General features: G+C 38.5%; 1 protein-coding gene across 4 annotated transcripts in view; it reads left to right on the plus strand.

Moving 5' to 3' along the window:
• Positions 1-15,721, plus strand: part of CDK6 (cyclin dependent kinase 6) — a 228,325-nt gene that overhangs the window by 28,076 nt on the left and 184,528 nt on the right. The window lies entirely within an intron of this gene.

Consider the following 15,721-nt stretch of genomic DNA (forward strand, 5'->3'; position numbering starts at 1 on the left):
CTTTCTTGGCTGCTGTTAGGAATGGCTTAACAAGTTTTTAGACCATGGATTCGTACACCAAGGATGGGAATTTAGTTGTCACTTGCATAGAAGAAAATTGCTCCCCATCAGAAAAGCCTGTAAGCCCTAGTGCTGGGAATTCATCTCACATGTGTATACTTGCTTCTGAGGGAGAAGTTTTGATTGCACAGTTAGTATGAGAGTTGAAAATACACTCTGCTGATTGTGGGTTGGCATCCATTTCATACATATGTTACTGAGAATGATTGAACAGGATAAACCAAACAAATTCACGAACCAGAGTTCAGTGATTTAATATTTGGTATCTTGGGAAAGGTACTATCCTGGCATTTCAAATTTTAATTTGAGCGTGAAATTTTAAATAAAAAGCTTGAGGGCACACATGGGCCTTCGAAATAAAACCACATTGTTATCTATTGACTCTTGGATATTATTGATAACCTAAGAGAATGTCAAATGTGGGTTCACATTCTCATTCTATGTGAAGGGATTACTTGGCCACGTTATGCTTCTTTCCGCTAAGCTTCAGTTTCTATTGTAAAATTGGGACACATTAAGTGGTGTTTCTGAATTTATCTTCCTGTTATGTGCTTGACACTTGGCAAATACTTAGTTACCTCACTGCCTCTTTCTCTCCTCCTTGGTACAACCACTCAACTACTTAAAATGGTTTGAAGGAGAGTGATGCTGGAATGGGTGGCTGAACTCAATAAAGTCCTCTTCAAATTCTGACGTTCTGTGTATCTTTTATTCTCTTGAACGAAGTAATTAAGTCCAGCAGGAACCTGTCTGGTCTGCCTAGTTTTCCTATAGATAACAAGCCCCAGGCAGACATTGTATCAGGTAGTATATAGTTGCAAAAGATGGTCATTGTGTACTTCAGAACTGTTCAATAAATGTTTGCTGTTAGATAGGGCTACATTGTCATCTTGAATTATTTTCCATCTTCTGCCATCTTCAGGTGCCAGATCATTTCCACATTTAACCATAAGATTTGATGCACTTGAAGTCACCCTAGTCTGATCTTTTGAGAGTCAAGGGACAAGAAGCAACCTTCCTGTTCTGTTTTCATACACAGCAGGAAGAACATAAATCTTTGCAGTTACATCTGTGTCATCCAAAGATGTACAGAGATGGTAAAGGGACTACAAAGATGACTACCCAAAGGCCTCTATCTGGGAACTCAAGGCTTTTAGTAGATACAACTTGGTAAATGTTGTTAAATCCCTGGCTAGTTCACAGTGCTTATTCCATAATATAACTGAATAATTTACTACAATGCAATAAAATGTTGCAAAAAGTAATACTTGCTGTTTTTGTTTTGTTTAGTTTCCACAAGTATAACATTAAATAGAACAGATTCATAGAGAGAACTATGTCAGCTATGGTTGGGGAAGGTTAGGGGTTGAGAGATCCAGGCAAAAGGAAAAAGGACTTGTGGACATGCACACCAGTGTGGTGATTGCTGGGGGTAGGAGGGCATAAGGAGGCTAAGTGTTAATGAAAAATACAATCAAATTTTTAAAAAGAAGAAAAAAATTAATTGCTGGTGATTGAGGAAAAGTTGGTTTTATTTGAATATGGTGTTTGGAGACCTGTGGGAATTCCACAGGAACATGCCCGGTACGGAATTTTTGTGTCACTTCAAACTTTCTTTATCCTCGATAAAGTATTATTTGGATATTTCTCATATATAACTGTCTTTCATAAAAGTTTACTTTCATGAAGCCCAGTGTTGTTGAATACTGTCCATTTACTACTGTTAGTGTTCCCAGGTTTATTGTCTTGTATGGACTGTAACCGGTGTGGAAACGTAAACATTTAAATGCAATGAAATTATTGAACGTTTCTGATGAAATATACAGAAGCTAGTCTAAGACTGAGGTTTGGTTTGGTTTACAGATAATGAAAGTGCCATACCTTTTTGTGTGGCAGAAGCACACTTTTTAAGTGCTGGTAGTGTAGTTATTGTCACAGCAGGAGTAATGGGGGGGGAGATTGTCACGCCCATTTTTTAGATAAGAAACTGACACAGAGAATTTAAATGCCCTGTTAAAGGTCACCTGACTGCTGGTGTTATTTCCCCTATTTTGGAGTTTTCTATCTAGTGTTCCAAGTGTTTTAGTTATGCAAAGATCACTTGAGTATGACTGTTTTGGTCTCTTTTTTTTAATTAAATGCATATAAACTGAATGCTGAAAAAGGCATGCTAATTGTTTGAGGAGGAAACTCTTCTATTACCAGATATTAGAGGTGTAATCTCTTAATTCTGACAGATGTTAAATTCCGTGTGTGTGTGTGTGTGTGTGTGTGTTAATTTAATTTAATTTAATTTTTTGCCGGTTTGCTGTATTAGCTATATGTGGTGATAAATGCACATAGGATGGAGACTTACATAGTATTACTTGTTATTCACGTTGCTCCTCAACTTGGTGGCAGTCAGCTTGCCATCACCTACCCTAGGCCAGGGAGAGAAGGAAGGAAGAGTGGCAGGTCAAAGGAAGTACCCTCACCTCTGAATCTGGCACCAGAAGTGCTGACGGCAGTGTCACTCAGGCTTACGATGACTCAGCACTTCCTGGTTTCCCCTTTGCAGCCCTGCTCAGGCTAATAATATCGAATGACCTTGGTCCAAACTGAGGGTTTCAAGGAACCTTGGGTTCCCTCATCATCAAAAATTTGAAATCAGAACAGCCCTTCCTTTTGTTTTTTAATTAATTCATGGTATTAAGTATAAACCATTAGACTCTATCCTGGATTTAGATACTTTTTGTTCTTTTTTTCTTTTCTTTTTATTTTTTGGAAGTTTTTTTATTTTTATTTATTATTATTTTTTATTATTATTTTGAACTTAGTGGGGCAACATTGGTTAATAAAATTATATACGATTCAGGTGTACAGTTCTGTAACACATCATCTGTATTTTGTATCCTCTGTTCACCACTCCAACTCTCCTTCCATCACCATTAATCCTCCCTTTGCCTACTTCTGCCTCCCCCCACCCCCTTTCCCTCTGGTAATCACCACACTGTTGTTTCTGTCTGTGGGGCCTTTTTTTCCCTTAATCCCTTCACCTTTTTCACCAAGCCTCCCTACCCCTCCCCTCTGAGAGCTGTCAGTCTGTTCTCTGTGAGTCTGTTTCTATTTTGTTTGTTAGTTTAATTTGTTTATTGGATTCTACATATAAGTGAAATCATACGGTATTTGTCTTTCTCTGACTGGCTTATTTCACTTAGCATCATGTTTTTCATCATATTGCAAAGGGTAAGATTTCCTTTTTCACAGTGACTAGTATTCCTTTGTGTAAGTGTACCACAGCTTTCTTATTCACTCATCTACTGATAGGCATTTGGGCTGCTTCCAGATCTTGGTGATTGTAAATAACACTGCAGTGAACATAGGGGTGCTTATATGCTTTCCAATCAGTGTTTTGGGTTTTTTTGGATATATTCCCAGAAGTGGAATCGCTGGGTCATAAGGCAGTTTCATCTTTAAATTTTGGGGGTAACTCCATACTGTTTTCCACAGTGGCTGCAGCAATCTGCACTCCTATCAACAGTGCACAGGGGTTCCCCCTTCTCCACATCCTCATCAGCACTTGTTGCTTGTTGATTTATTGATGATAGCCATTCTGACCAATGTCAGGTGATATCTTATCGTGGTTTGAATTTGTATTTCTCTGATGATTAGTGATGTTGAGCATGTTTTTGTTCTTAAGACATTCACAATCTAAGGAAGTAGCTTTGGCCTTGAACTATAAATAAATATACCCTTACTTCTCTATTTAAAGCAGTGCTGTTATAATTTATTTGGTCTTTGTATTGTTTCTGTGCAATCTAATAACTGGGGCAGGAATGGAAGGAAGTGAAGTTCAAACAACAGTTGCAGTGTATTTGCCATTTAATGTTAGGAAAGGCTTAATGACCGAAGGGGCTGAGTCCAGGAGGGAAATCATGGATCTGTTCAGTGGACCCACATCGCTTTCTGTATAGTTGAGAATATGGCCTCTTTGTGAGTAAAAGCAGAGTGTTATTAATTAGTTTTATATTTAGAACTAACCAAAATTCTTAGACTCTACAATTATTAAGACATTGTAAGATAAGTTATTTCAGAAAACCTTGAAAATGGTAGAAAATCTTGAAACCCTTTTTTATCTGTTTTCCTGGACTACTTAACATTAATTACAGGACACATTAGAAAGTTTGTCCATGTTGACAACCAATTTGTTTTAAAGTTTATTAAACAATTTAAAAGTCACTTTTTAGATTATCTAGACATATGGATTCTTTAGAAATATATTTTTATTATTGAAGACAATTTTAAAGCGGTAGTTTACAGTGAAGGGAGAAATAAATACCTATATTATAGCAAGAATACTGATGTATTTAAATCAGAGATATTTATTATTAAGTGTTTCTTTATGTGTTTTTATTTTTACAGAGGTCTCCAGATAATAAGCATTTCTGGGCCTTTAACTGCTTCCAAATAAGCAAAAGTGAGAATTCCTACAGAAAACATAGCCCTGACCTTTTTGCACATATAATCCAAGCAAAGTTAGCTTTGAAGTGGCATCTTGTTACATAATCATGCTGAAAAATATGCAGTAATATGTATTCCTTTGAATGTCTTTCATTGAGAAACATTGTTTTGCTTATTTGACTATCCATCCTACCAGCTGAAAATGGATTATGTTTGGGATGTTCGTATAACTACCCAATGTCAAAATACTTGAAAAATTACATGAAGAGCTTCATTTCAAAGCGTAAAATTCTCAGGAAGGTTCAGACTATTGGAAAATGGAATGTGGAATTTCACTGCATTGATTATTAAAATAAAAAGCAAATAATGAAGAAGATAAACAGAATTTACAAGGCCACTTTCTGCCAGGCTGAACATCTGTCCAAGCAATAGTAAATTAGTTTAAACAGCATTTACTTTCTAGAAGGTATTTAACGTGTGAATCATTTGTTTCAGAAATGTGTGTAAGCATTTCTACTCAACTGTTGGCCAACTCTATATACAACGAAGAATAATGAGCCATATAGGTGAAAGCAAACAAAACTCGTTCTTTTCTTGTGTGTTCTTTGAGATGTTGTGATAGAAATCTTGAGAATTTGTAGCATATGCTCAAGACTCCAAGTTTCTGGTGCTGCATACAAAACAATAACTGACATTTTTTAGAGATTTTATTTATTTATTTTTAGAGATGGGGAAGGGAGAAAGAGAGGAGAAAAACATCGATGTATGAGAGAGAACATCAATTGACTGCTTCTTGTACACCCCCAACTGGGGACCCAGCCGGCATCCCAGGCATGTGCTCTGACTGGGAATCAAACCAGCAACCCTTCGGTTTGTGGGTCAACACTCAATCCACTGAGCCACACCAGCCAGGACCAATAACTGACATTTTGATTCCTTTTGCATTGTCTCATCTGCTGACTTAGCTCCTTTTGCATCGCCTCATCTGCTGACTTAGTGGGCATTCTGTAAATTGAGATATAGCAGGAAGTTCAACTTAATTATCACTGAGAAAGAAAAATGCCAAATGGGATTTCTAAGTAAAATTTTTGATACTTATTGGGTGTCTTTTTGTCAACCTGCATAATTAAAGAATCAAGCAGTTCAGTTAATAAAATGTAGTTAATAGAAAGTTGTCATCTCTTCTGTACATTAAGTCCATTTTCAAAGAGTTAGAATATGACAAAATACATTTAACACTAAAACTCATAGTTTAATACTTTGTTCATTGAGAAAATATTTCAGGATCCATTCTTTATTGTAACCCTTATGGCCAGTTATGATGAACACTGGCTATGCTTGCTATTATAGATATAGTTAATAAAATGTTTACTTTCTTAAATGGTTCAGCTATTCATGACAGGTGAGAGAAGGCCTTATATGGTGTCTATTGAAGAAAGAAAATTATATTACATTGTGGTTAGACACCAAATTTCACTCTTTTGAACATACAGATTAGGGAGAGAAAGGTTGAAAGGTTTGATAGTACTAGTGAAGGGCAAGCAAAAGTGTAGATGAAGAATAAAACAATGGAAAAGAAAAAACATGTAGGAAGAAGAAAATTCTGAAAGTGTACAGACAAATAGAATAGAAAATGACAAAAAATTAGATTATATTAAAGGAATAAATTATTTTCTTAGTTTTGAAATATTAAGAGATCAAAATTAGTAGGGCAGAAAACTTCTGGTTCTGAGAGAGTGTATGCAGACTAGATAGAAAGAAAATGAAGTTAAAGTGGAAAAGAGAGGGAAAAAACTCATCTCAATGTAAAGGAGTAACATTAATTAAAATGAGTTTGGAGTTCGGCTCTAAGATTGGTAAATGCAACAGTTTCAGTATGCTTTATCTTAAATTGCTGACCTGTTGCCCCAAACCTACAAAAACATACATTTCTTTGTTCTCTTCCTATTATGTCTCTTGTGTGAAATGTAAGGTAAATCTGTCTTGCATTCATGCAGCTTTTGGTCTTAAAATAAAAAAAAATATGTATACAAGAGTTGTTACATTTGACAAGCAAACAAGATTTTTTGGTCTATTCCACATGTTGTAAAGTTCTTGTTGGGTTTTTATTGTTGGCTTTATTATACATGAGTATATCCTGTGCCTATTACCTGGTTACAGAGAAACTCCTTTTCAAATTTATTTTTCAATTGTAGTTGACATGCAATCTCGTATTAGTTTCAGGTGTACAAGATTATAGGGAAATTCTGTCCTGTTGAGCTAAAACATCAACTGACTTCTTTAAACATAAATAAGTGGTAATCAATTTAGGACATTGTGTTTTTCATTTCTCTTTCACATTCCTCATCCCTCCTCTCCAGGTTCTTCCTCTTCGTGTGGGTTCATGTGCAAATCCATTTTGCAGTTCATTGCATTTGTTTATAAAGATGCTAATAAAGTGGTAAAGTATTGATAAAAGTAAAGGAGTAGTGCTAGTGAGGAATTACTGAAAAACACAGTCATTTCAGAGTCTCCACTTGTTTACTTTTATGTAAAAGGGACATTTCAAAGAGTCCTAGATACATTCTCAAAACACATTGCTGAATTTGGGGGTGTTTGGAACATACTTCTATACTATATTCAATATGGGAAAAATCTTCAACTATCTAGCTTTATTTAACATTAAAGATTAGAAGCTTCTATAGACAGGGTATTTCAGTCATACATTTTCCAAGAAGATAGATTTTATTTTTTACTTATTTTTAGTGGTAAAATATACATCACGTCAAATTTACTATTTTAATCATTTTCAAGTGTACAATTCAGTGGTATTAAATACATCCACGTTGTTGTACAACCATCGCCACTATCCATTTCAAGAACTTTTTATCATCAAAAATGAGAACCATAGGTTCTGGCCAGTAGCTCGGTTGGTTGGAGTGCCGTCCGAAATGCTGAGGTTGTTGGTTGCGGGTTTGATGCCTGGTCAGGGCACATACAAGAGACAACCACTGAATGCTTAAATAAGGTGGAACAGCAAATCAGTGTTTCTCTTTCTCTCTCTCCTCCCTGCTAAAATCAAATTTAAAAAAAAAAGGAAACTCATTTACTCATTAAATAATCACTACTCATTCTACTCTCACAAAAAGATAGATTTTTAAGTGACATTTTATGACCAGAAGATGAGAACCAGCAGGTAGTTAATTCCATAGCCAGTAGGCCTAGTGTTAAGATTACAAGTAATAGAGACCCACCGAGGCTAGCTTAGGAAAAAGGGGTTTTGTTGTAAGTAACAGGCCTTCATGAGAATCTTGATTCACTTGGGCTCCTAGGACAGGGGTTCTGGACTCCAGGAGGCTACTGGGAGTGCCGTGGTCTGTCTTGTACCAGGAAGTCACCTCTGAGGGCCTGCCCTCACTGCTTTCTGTGCGTCCTCATACCCAGGCTTCCGTCATAACCTTCGTTCTCATGGGCCGCCATGGTCTCCATATGCCTCACACATGGCTGTGTGAGGGTTTTGGTGTGGTACTTAACACCAGTGTGAAGCCACTGGTTCTGAGCACATATTCCACAGAGTCCAAGGCATGGTGTGGGGGAAAAAACTTCAGTCTAGGAAAGCTTTTGGTCCTAGTTTCACATGGCCGAGAAAAGTGTTTGACGTTTGATTCTTTGTTGTTCTAGTTAAAGTCTGAATCTTCAAGAAGCAAAATATAATGTTTGCCATGAGAATGCATCTTCAGGATAGTTTTTATATCATTTTGAAATTTGGCTAAGCATTTCAAAGCAATATATGTGTTACTAGACAGGTTTAAAATTGCATGCCAAGACATAACAGTAGTTTTTAGTCATGAAAACTTGGAGAAGTTTCACGTGTGGCACCTTTTGAGATACTGAAGGAGTTCGTGAAGAGTACGCTGCATGGATGAGCATAATCAGTTCCTGGTCACAGCGATGTTTTGAGCTCACTCATTTTGTTCGGAAAATCTTGCTCTTCAGATCGAAACATTGCAATATCATTACAGAAAATAGATTTTTATTTAAAACCATTTAGCAGAAATTCAGCCTGGCTGCATGGTAGCTAGAAAACACCTTATGTATAATTAACTCAGTAGATGATGCTTTCGTCAACAAACCCCAGTGTGGAATCTCTTTTCCATCCTGAGTGCACCTCAGGGAAGTGGCAACATTGGGTGGGGGGTGGAGATGGTGGTGGAGGAGGAGGGGGTGGAGGAGTGGACAGCTAAATGATTCAGCTTTTGACTCATCCCAGGTCTATCTGAGCCACCCTGTGTGTTCCTACTCTGGGGCCACAGGTTTTGTATCCAGTTTTCTTTCACTGGGGCTTCAAGCTCTCTCAAATCAAGAGAAAGAGCAATTTGTTTTTTAAAGTTGAAGAAATAGACTTTCAGAGCTACTCCTGTGTGTTCCTTCTACCCCTTTGTTCAGTCTTCGAACCTGGATTTGAACCCCACTGCAAGCCCTGCTTGACCAGTGTTTGTCTCCCACTATCACTTTGCCACAGTGGCCTCGCAGTGGGGACCATGGGTCTCTACCTCCTAGGGGATATTTGGCAATCTCTGGATACATTGTCTTTGTTGCAGCTGGAGAGGGGTGTTGCTACTGACCTCTGATAGGTAGAAGTCACTGATGCTGTTACATACATACCCTGCAATGCATGGGACCTCTCCCCACAACAAAGAAAATTCAAAATGTCAGTAGTGCCAAGGTTCAGCTGCCCTGTATTAAAAAAAGTCACTAGTTAACATCAATGTATAGGAAGAAAGAAATAAAGTTCTGTTGCACAAATTGAAGGAAACACACAGGCTCAGATATCATCAGCTCACTAAGAGCATTTCTGAAAACTTGAGTGCTACCAGTGATACTTCCTCCTGGAGACGTTTGTCTCACCTGGTTTAGCTCTGTGTGCTGTCTTGTGCCTGTGGTTGTTTCACATGTGCACGTCTTCTTTCCTCAACTTCAACGAAAGCATCCTATGAGTAGAGGCCACGACTTCTTCCTTTGGTGGTTAGCATGCTGCTGACCCTACTGCAAGTGCTTGAATAAAGGCTGTTGTTCGTTGATCGTGTGAGATATTCTGTTTCTTTAAAAATTGCATTGAAATCATATGCACAAATATAGTAATGATTATAATATATAAGAAAACTTGAAAAAAATAATTATAATTACTGCTGATCACCCTAACACTGGGATACATGGGAAGGGCATGTTTTTAAATTGTGTCTGAACATAAGCAGAGTGAACTGTCTGCCCTCAATAGCAGTAGTTCTCAACTGAGGGCGAATTTGCCCGGAGAGGACATTTAGCAATGTCTGCAGATGTTTTTTGGTTAACAACATATTTGTACTGGTTTCTAGTGGGTAGAGTCTGAGGACACTACTAAACACTGGAAGTGCACAGGGCAGCCCCCCACAACAGAGAGTTATCTGGCCGCAAATGTGGACGTTACCAGGGTTGAAAAACCCCAAGCTATAGCATTGTGTGGACACCACCGTCAACATTCTTCACCACCTAAGTGAATGGGAACGTACAGGAAGTGGTGCATTTTTAATATGCAGAAAATGATCATACATTGTAAGCTCCTGAGCAGTGGGAACTGTAGCTATGTACACAAACCAGAGGAGTCTGACAGTTTAAAAAAGCTTGTGATAGGGCTTGTGTAATAAACGGACACTTTGTGTCTTTGTGCCTTTGGGAGGAAACAACGGAAAGTAGAGTGAATTCTCTCGAGGCTGAGTGTGCATGTCCCACAGTTTTAGGAAATGGGAAGCATTTGGTAACCCAGACGGATGCATTAAAATATTAGGCCATGTTTTTAATAAGCTGAAATGTCCCCCAAAAGATTGATATTAGAATATTGAAGCTTACATTCTTCTATTTTTCCAAACATTTTTAAAGCTTCCTTGAAGAATACCTGATCATTTTTGAGGTATGAGGCTCTGTGCTTTCCCTTCTGAAATTAATGTTAGGAAGAACTTCTGCTGCATTCAGTGGCAGAACGGTGTCATGGAGAGGAACGTTCACAGGGAGAACCGGGGCAGGTCATCTTAACCATTTCCTGCCTCAGTTTTCTCATTTTCACCAGGCAGGACTAAGGCTTGGTGACCTCTAGCATTAAAATTCTGTGTTCCTGTAATTTTAGTTTCAAATCATAAAAAAGAGATTGTTTATGCAAAGTCTTTTATGAAAGAAACTTTGAAGGCATTAATTACTCCTGTTTGTTTCCTCGAAACTTCGGAAATACCCCTTTCTACAAAGACTTGCTTTCAGTGTTTAAAGAAGGAAAGGAATTCCTGTGATATGTGGAAGTTGTCCCCCACCTCCAAACAAAATAAAGAGTCAAATGAGTTTACAACTGATTTTAAAATATCATTGTTAGCTAATTTCAAAATGTTTTCCCACTTCTATGTGTGTATACTTATAAAGGAAATATTTTAATAGTACTGATAATACTGCATTGTCCAAATAATTTATGTTAAGCTAGCTGCTTCCAGATCTAAGAAATGCCCTGTTTGTAAAGGTGAAATAAATGTGGAAGCTTTATTCTTTATTATGCTTCTCAGTCTAGCATTTAGTAAGTTACTGGGCTCTGAATGAAATGATGAAGCTTTCCCATTTACTGGGTAGAAAATTAAATAGAACTTTGATAATTTTCTCCTTTCTCTAGTCCTAAAGTTGGAAGATCAGATACATTAGGGATATAGTATCCCCAAAAATGAAGCTTGCTTCTATGGTGTCTGTATTCTGAACAGACTGGGAGGTTCGTTCTGGCATATTCTGATTTTCCGGGGCCTAGTCTAGAATTTGGCTAATAAAATTGCCTGAACTGAAGATGTTTGTAGGATGGATCCAAAGATGTGAAGGGAATCTAGCTACAGTTTGGATCTCACTGCCAGAGTGTATTTTTCATCCAGGGAATAGCAGTGGATGACATGGCATCCGTTCGTAAAATAGTGCCGTAGATGACTTTCTATTCATCAGAGGTTAACTGAGTGCCTGGGCATTCAAGGCAAGGCACCTACTACAGGCAGTGTGCACAGTGGGGAATCAAAATGTGTATTGCTCAGCCCTGCTTTACCTAAGTGGGGTTATAATCCCCACTTGATGGGAGAAGAGGGAGGTCATAGCAAACTACTGTAATACAAAGAATAAAATATAATGACCATTCAGAGGCACAGATACAATTCTTTGGGAGAAGAAATATTGAACTGGTGGAGCAGGAAACTTAGGCTCCACAGAAGAGGCGAACGATAAGAGCAGAATCACAGAAGTGGAGACGAATGACATGTGACGCGTGACAGCCGAGCCTGAGGTGCTGAGTTGACCAGGGCATGAGGGGAAAGGGAGTGGAAGAGATATGCTCAAGTGGTGGGGTCAGAACAATAGCAGAGGTAAACCACGTTGATACAGCATTTAGAGACTAGCAAACTAGTTAGGAGACGGACCGTTTCCTGGGGGGGGGAGAGAGAAACATGACGACCTGAATTGGTGCGCAATTCCCTTGAAATGAAGGGAGAGGTTGAATCTGAGATGATTGAGGCTAAGACTTGCCAGTCTCAGTAATGGGTTGGCATGTGGATGAACAGGGTTGGAGAGTTAACAAGACACCCTGTAGTTTGATGCTGGAGTGAGAGGGGGGTGCCACTGTTAGAAACAGGAGTCACAGAAGAAAGAACGGGCTTGATGGGGCACTGATGAGTTCTGCTTTGAACACGTGAAGTTTCATCTGTGCCCTTGGGAAATAACCAAGGCTGAGTTGTAGTTGAAGTATGGGAAATCAAGAGCTCCAGAGAGGAGCCCAGAAAGCCTGCGACCCACATTTGGAATGCCATTACTGTGCATCATGTGTCCCATGGGAGCAACCCACAAATGCCCCATGTGAAAACGAGCACGTGACTACAACTGTGTCATCAGCTAAGTGCCCGGTGCACTCACACCAGCCTCCACAGCACAGGTGGTTCCAACTGTGCCTCTCATACAACCACCATCTGGCGTTGATCTTTGGGATCACTGGCAGATTGGACCCTAATGTTAAATCGATAAATGAGCAAGAACTCCCATATTTTCAGGGGGAATAAGACTGAAAATGGAAACTTGGGATTACTAGCATTTAGGATTGAAGAAGAAAAAAAGATCCGTGAGGAAGGCAGAGACCCTAGAAGTAAAGGGAGGAGTAGAAGAAAACTCCAAGCAGCCATGGGAAGCGAAAGTTTTAAGGCAAAGGAAGCATTTCATCCAGGTATCTCAGGTGCTGCCAAGACGCTGAAGGGAAGGAAGGCTGAGTTTAGTGGTGGGAAGTTATCTCTATCCATTTGGGAGGCAGATTTCACTGGAAGAGATAGGGAGAAGCTAGTTAACAACATAGGAATGAGAAAGTGGAACACAAAGTGTAGAAAATCGTTAAATAATTGGGGGAATGCAGTATTGTTGGTAGAATGACAACCAGATTGAAGTAAGCATGGTGATGTTTTTGTTGTTGTTTTACCAAGGGAAGAGTGTTTGTAGGTGTGTAAGAAAGAACTGGCAGAGTAGCCTGATGCTTTAGAGCAAAAATAGCTCTAATAAATGAAACAAAAACTTAAATTCTTAAGAATAACATCATTGTCATCATCATCACCTCACAACTAATTTGTAATTGAACACTTAACATGTCCCAAGTTCTAATAAGCCTATAGAAAATGGTTTTGTTTTTGCTGTGTAGGTGAGTCTACCTTAATGTAATTTCCTTGTTTTTCACTCTTTGTTTATTGTTTAGAAGATACATATATACACACACAAATAATTTTTTGGTATATACTAAGATTGGATTAATTAACTTATGTGTAGACACTTAAAAATTGTTAGGGTAACATTTTATAAAAAGTAAGAACTCTTTCATTTAGCCAGTCTGTCAAAATTATTATGCTTAACTGGGCTTAATAAAACTTGGGCGAGCCTTCCATAAAACACAGTTACTATTTGTTGAATTCATTTTTCATCAAAATGTTAAGTTGAAATGCAAAAGAGATTTGATACAGCTTTTGACATTTGACATTTTAAAGTAATTTCATTAAATCATCAAGCTATGAATTATTGAAGATTGTTCTACTATAAACAGTTTATTTTGTTATCTTTCTTTGGTTTAGAAACAAGTTGCACGCCACTTGCCTGGAAGAAGATAAATGTATGGTGTGCTAAAACATACAGAGATTTTGGCACTGTGTTTTCTCTCATTTTATTAATGAATGCTTTTGTTAAGTGTTACGTCAGATGAATAGAACCAATTTGTGTTTTGAATAGGTAAAGCCAGGAACAAAATTCTCTGTAAACGCATTGACAAAATTCATTTGAAAAGTCTAATGTCTCTCAGGGTGAGTCATTTTCAATATATTTCTACCCCCGCACACCGAGGGTGGAAGCAGCCTCGTCGGCTGTAGTGGCTCCCCAGGACAGTGACTCCAGTACCCTCCCGAGGGGACAGTTCTGCTCATGGCCATGTCTCCAGTGTCAGCACACTGAAGGTGTCTGAGAACCTACTGTCAATTAATTGGCTGACTGTCAGTGGAGGGTAAGGTAGACATGTTTGACAAGGCCCTCGCTGGGATTTTATATTATCAGGTCCCCACCCTCCGCCATTTCCCACCCCATGAGGCAATTCATAATGAAAACAATTCAGTTCTGCATTAACGAAGTCAAAGAATTCGCCTTTTCCAAAGTGTTTGTCTGTGCTGCTGCCCAGAGAGATAGTTTCTTTAGAAGTTCTGGCAAACCTGGGTAAATATGTCCTGCGATGTTGCTTTTATTCTTACAGTTTAAAAGTTGCATGAATTACAACTCAAAATGCAGAATTCTGTTTCAGTGTGAAGAAAAGGTATGTCTCAAGGTCAAGGTACCCACTGTTGCCTTTTCAGGAGGCAGTCAGGATGATGGCTGGCTGCCCACACGCTGGGAGCCAGTTCTGTGGTGTGACTGCCATGTTCCAGGATCCGCCTGGCATGAAAGGCTGGACGCTCGATTTTATTAGTAAACCCAGAGGGATTGAGAGTCCAGCGATGGTGGGCTCATGCCAACCTCTCAAGAAACCGAGGTTTGAACCAAAATGTTCATTTACTCTTTTCCAATAAAAGCTGTACTTTTCAAGTGTACTGGGATTTGCCAGCTAAGGCATTGCCTTCCTTGCGTGCTTATCTGTGGGAAAGCCAGATGATGGTGGGACAGTTGCAGTGTGAGCATGGAGTCCATGAAGGGAGTTGGCTGATGGCCTCAAGCCCGGTGCCCCTTGCACCCATCTTGACTGTAGAGAGGGAAGTTCTGTGTGTCCTGCAAACTCCCTCCCCTCTGACAGGGTCCAGGCCACCCTGCCAAACTGTCTTTCCAGGCACAGCTTTGATAGAGACAAAATACAGGCTTTTTGTAAAAGTAAATGTGATTGATTATATCACTCTCAGTGAGTAGCCTTCCCAGCCTCCTCTCTTAGATTTGGGTGGTCATAGGCTCAGACCTTCTCTGCTGCTGGCTCGTCCTCGTCACCTGCAGTTGATGTTCACTACTGCAGTCTTAGAATTCGTCCCTCCAGTTTGGTTCAGGAGCCAACATGCTTTCTCCTGTCCTACTTCCAGATACCTTTGCGTCTGTTCACTGAAATAACTTCCCCAAAACTAACCTCCTACAGATAACTTTTTGGCATCTCATTTGATAGTGGTATTTGACGTTTCACTGGTATTAAGTAGAGTATTTTAGAGTTCTCTTTTATTTTATTTACCTCTATCATTAATAAGTACTAAGCTATAAATTATATACTTTGAGGTTTTTAATTTTTAATAAATTATTCTTTTGAATTCCAAAAAAATAATGTGTATCTATTTAAGGGTGGAAATGTCTCACTCTTATCAACTTGTTTTTTTTTTCCTTTAAGTAACTGGTATTCTAAATCTGAAGGGGAAATGTACTCTATGTCTAAAAACAAAGAGAAGCGAAATACCAAAGGAGGAGATCAAAAACAATATAATGTTTACAATAAATAAGGAATATTTATACATTTAGCAACTTGTAAAATATAATTTCTTCTTAAGTTATTCTATAAGAATGATTAAAAAACTAAAAAGAGACTAAACTATTGGGTTTAATATAATTTTAGCATCTCAAAACAAGTCAATAAAAACTGAACTCATAGAGCTACTTACTGTCTGCCCATTTCTCTGTTAAAGGGTAATATGTAGCCAATTTTGCTTTTTTGGTTTTATTT

This window comes from Phyllostomus hastatus, unplaced genomic scaffold (assembly GCF_019186645.2).
Source record: "Phyllostomus hastatus isolate PE091 unplaced genomic scaffold, TTU_PhHast_1.1 phas_scaffold_78, whole genome shotgun sequence".
Taxonomy (NCBI): domain Eukaryota; kingdom Metazoa; phylum Chordata; class Mammalia; order Chiroptera; family Phyllostomidae; genus Phyllostomus; species Phyllostomus hastatus.